Consider the following 4,868-nt stretch of genomic DNA (forward strand, 5'->3'; position numbering starts at 1 on the left):
TCTCTCTCAGATCTAGAACTCTGGTTGCTGCCTGTTGTTCTTCGTTTCTTCTACAAGGATTACTGAGCACCTCCTACCTCAGAGTCTTTGGAAGTGCCAGGACACCATGCAGTGCCAGGATACCAGGCAGTGCAGGAGCAGGAAGCACCTGCTCAACTCTCCCCAACACTTTGGTGCCTCCTCATGCAATCACCAAGCTACTTCAGACCCAGGCCAGGTAGCAGGGAACAGGATGTCAAGTTGTTAGGGTTGGAGTTTCAGGAGTCAGAGGACCCAACAGAGCATCCCTGGGAAGTGCTCCTAGATTGAATGAATGCATAGCCCCCGGAGAACCTGGTGTGCAACCCTGGAGGGAAAGAAAGCAGAGCAGAGCGGTCTGGCAGGAAGCTGTTACCTGCGGCAGTTTCCCAACAGCACTGGAAACAGCACACTGGAGAGTGTGTTGTGGTGTGGCGACACCTCTGCTTCCATGGGTTGATAAAGCCACACATCCCTTGGATGGATGTCGGTGGAGGGCAGAGGAGGAAGGCCTGGGGAGCAGTCTGGTTCCAGGTCCAGGAAAAGCCCAGTAGCCAGGAAGCAGAGTGGCCTCATCAGACTCACTTGTTTGGGAAGAAAGGAAGTGGGGTTCCAGGTGTGAGCACTCACCTAGTAGTAGTGGTGGTGGTGTGTGTGTGTAGTGTGTGTGTGTGTGTGTAGTGTGTGTGTGTGTGTGTGTGTGGTGTATTGCGGGGGTAGTGATGGTGTGGTGTGTGTGTGGGGGGAGAGCATTACTGTCTCTCTTCACAGAGGTGTAGGCCAGGTCTCCCCTCAGACTTCTCCTATGCAGATGGGGAAATGATGCAAACAAGGTTTTGCACAATGCTCTACCGTGTATAGATGGTCATGGCAAGCTGTTTCACATGTTTGATTAGGTTCCCCGTGCCCTCCTGCCCCTGGGGTGAATGTGGGGGGCCTCAGAGTGAGGCTGGAAAGTGACAGTGGGTTATAGGCTTCACTCACATCCCCTTTGTCTGAGGTCTCAAGTCCAACTTTTCCCCTCTGGGTCACATCATCCTCCCTGGTCACCGACCTGACCCTTACTGTGGCTGCATACAACGCTTTTAGTCACTTGTACAGAAGGGAGACTGAGGCTTGGAGTTAAAGGATAGACACAGCTGTAACCTCTCTTCTAAGAGAGTCCATTCCAGGCCCTGTCTTTGTTCTGGGAGCTTCCAGGGAGTCTTGTGCAAAGGCAGGGCAGTGGCTCCCCCTGCTGCCTAAGCCCTTTACAGTTTCTCACTCAGTCACAGGGACACCTTGGGTCTCTCAATGGAGTCTGGGTGACCCCAGGCCTTTGATCTGCAAGGGCCTGGCATCTCCTGTGTGCTCCACCAGGGTAGGGACAGCTCTACCTACTCTCAGGACAGATAGAGGCACCAGGCACTTGACAGCTTTTGTCATCCAACAGTGTGAGTGGGCTCTGGCCTGACTCTTCCCTGATGCCCTCTCTCCAACTGTAGTGGGTAGGTGGCTTGACTCATCCAGCCCCATCAGCCTGTGTTTTTCCCCTTCCCATGTATTGTAGTTCTTCACCATGAACCAGCATAGAGCTGGTTGCAGCTAGGGTGAACCAGGGCCTGCCTCCCTCCTGGGCACCCCAGACTGCCCCCTCCTACTTGGCCATAGTAGAACAACAGATCTAGACTTTGGCTTCCAGGCCTTTATGCCTGACCCTTGCTTCAGCCCAGAGTCATGTCAGATGAGGTCATAGCTAACATGGCTTTGGGACCTCAAAGATCATCCCTGGCCACACATGGCATGTGATAAGGTTCCTCAGCCCATGTTAGTGGGTGACTCACAGGGTGGGCCCTGCTTGGGTGATGATATAAGACATTGTCTACAGCCCCTCCTTTGGGAACTCCCTCATGGGGGTGCTGAGAAGGGCGGGATCAGCCGCTAGCTGTTCCTAGGAGCTCTATGAAGGAAGGGTGTGATCATCTTTGACCAGTTATTGTCAATCCCAAAGATGAGAGGAGAAAGGCCACCAACCCAAATCCTATGGCAATTGATTAGAACAGGCTTTTTAACTCATGGACATGGGATGTCTTCCCCTAAAGGTGGGGGTTCAAGAGGTCAGCATTGGACATGAGGAAGATTAGGTTTTTATAGCCCAGGGCTGGGGATTTCCAAGTGAGGGATTTTTCCAGGCAAAATAGGTGGGCTTACAGAAGCAGACCGTAACAAGGTGGTCATAAGAAGACAGTCATAACAAAGTCGTCATTACAACATTTTGAAACAAAGGTAGGGTTGCAAGATGGTCTTTACAACTTTTCAAAACCAAGTCATGACTGACATTCCTGGAACCGGCAGTATGGAATCATTCGTAGTTAAGATTGCTGGTGGACCATGCATAGCCTGATCCTTAATCATAAACAAGAAGGAGCCTAGCTTGTCTTTCCTATAAGATGGCTTCCAAGTCTAAGATGGAGGCAGGCTGGTTCATCGTGATGAGTCTCTGTATGAACTGCTGCCCACTGCAAAAAGAAGCTTCCGTGAGAGCTGCACTCACGTTGTGGGTAGGAACATGAGTATTTAGAAGGCAACTTTACCATATGCCCATTCAACAGAACAATCTAGGGTCTACGAATGCTCCAGCCTTGGACTTTTGACCAAGTTTACAGTATCAGGCATGGATTCCCTTTTGTGGAACAGGCTTCAGATCCAATCAGAAACAGCTAGTCACTCCTATAACGGCCATGCCACTGTTGAACACACCTTGACTGTATTGCGGCATGCAGGGATGGTTTCAGGGTAAGACCATCCATGTCTCTCCCCCCCCCCCAACCCCAGCAACCTGAAGGCCACCTTGTAGCATTCTGAAAGCTAGTCACCAGGGAGGAAGCATTCTAGTCAGTTCCAAGTTGATTTCTCTATATCCTTCCCCCGAGATGTATGGTGTCTCCAGCAATACGGTCTTACCATTCAATGATGATAGGAACTCAAGAACAATGTCAATAGCCTGTGCTGCTTTGGGAGCCTCTAGGGCCTCCTTGACCGACAACTCATAGAAAGGCATCCCGCTCCTGGTACTGACATTTTCATTTGATAATCTGTATCTTCTAGGAGCACCATTCAGGGTACCTCCATTCAAATATTTAAAAATATATTTAAAATGAGCTTTCAAAGCGGGTTTCCATAACGATTTCTCACATCTCCTTAGTTTCAACTAACCCTATCCACTCATCCCTCTCTCTCATTTTTCTCACCCCATCCCTCCCCATCCATCCCTCCCCACCCAGTCTCATCCCCAGTTAAGCATTTAACCCTTAGTACACAAATACCTATTTGCATATGCAACTCCCCCTTTTAAAGTGTGTGACTGGTCATTTTGGGCATCTTCATAGAAATATACAAATACCATCACAATTAATTTTAGAATATTTTCATTATGACAGGACCCCAGACCTGCAAGCTGGCACTGGCCACCTCCTTCTCCCGGCCCCTGGTCTTAATTCTGTGAATTAGCTACCCTCTAATTCTGAGTTTTCCCTATGAATAGGATCATATTACCTGTGGTCATCTGTCTGCCTCCTCTCCCAGAGCCTCATGTGTTTGTTCATCAGCACTGTGGGATCAGGAATCAGTACGTCTCCATTCCTTTGCGTGGCTGAATAATATTCCATTGCATGTCTCAACCACATATGTTTGTATATTCTTCTGCCGACGGATGGGTTTTTTTCCCCTCACTTTTCAGTTATCATGAGAAAATGCTGCCGTGGACATGCCTGTGTGAAGTCTTACTCGGGCTTATGTTCTTGATTCTCTTGAGAGCATACCTAGGAGTGGAATGACTAAGCCATGTAGTAATGTCATGCTTGACCATTTAAGGAACCACCAGGCTTTTCCACATCTGTACCACTTTCCGCTCAAACCACGAGGCTCCATTTACCCCAAATCCTCAACAACTCTCGGTATTTTCCATTAAAAAAGACAACAAAACAAAAAAATCTTTTGTTGCCATTCTAGTAGCTATGATGTGGGGTCTCCTTGTGGTTTTGATTTATGTTTTCTAGGGAGCAGACAACACCACATGCCTTCTGTACGCCTTTGGCCTCTTGTGTCTCTGTCTGAGAGAGATGTCTCTTCATGTTCACCGGTAAGTTTGGTGATACAGATGTTTAATCCCAGAACTCAGGAGGGCTCTGAGTTATCAGTTCATTCTTGTTTGATCAGCCATGACCGTGGTTCCTTTGGTTTCTTTAGGGGCTTCCCGGCTTTAGCTCTTGCTTTTGGGTTCACTATTGGTCTTGAGCAAAGACTTACGGTGTGAGGTAAGAGGTCCAGCTTCATTTGATTGTATGCAGGTATCTGGTTTTCCCAGCACATTTGGGCCAACACTACTCTTTCCCACCGGCTGGCTTTGGCGCTGTCTCTGCTCCCTGCCACCTGCTCCTTGACCCTCTACAGCAGTTCTGATAGGTTCCCTTCTGGGATGCTCCAGGCCTGGGCCTCCACCACTTCAGCCATGGACCTATGTTCATCCTCCCTTGGGTGGCTGAGACTTGGTGTGTAGGCTTCCAGCAGGTTTTTGTAAGCCCCCTGCCTTCCTTTTCCTCCTCTCTCTTCCTCTCTGGAGAACTCTGAGCAGCTGCTCTCCCCCGCCATCCCGAATCCCAAGGAGGAGCGTACCAATTGCCAGTGGCCTCCAACCTGACAGACTGCCCTTCTCTGCAGTGACTCTGTGGTGACTCCTCTACTTCTTTAGCCCCCTAAACCTGCACTCTCTGAGATGCTCCACAGGGCCCCCACATTGCTTTCTTCCTGGCTTCTATGTCCTTTAGTTTAAAAACATTGTTTACATTGTTGATCTCGTTAGTTTTCTCCTA

The sequence above is a fragment of the Mus pahari genome, chromosome 13 (assembly GCF_900095145.1).
Source record: "Mus pahari chromosome 13, PAHARI_EIJ_v1.1, whole genome shotgun sequence".
NCBI classification, from domain to species: domain Eukaryota; kingdom Metazoa; phylum Chordata; class Mammalia; order Rodentia; family Muridae; genus Mus; species Mus pahari.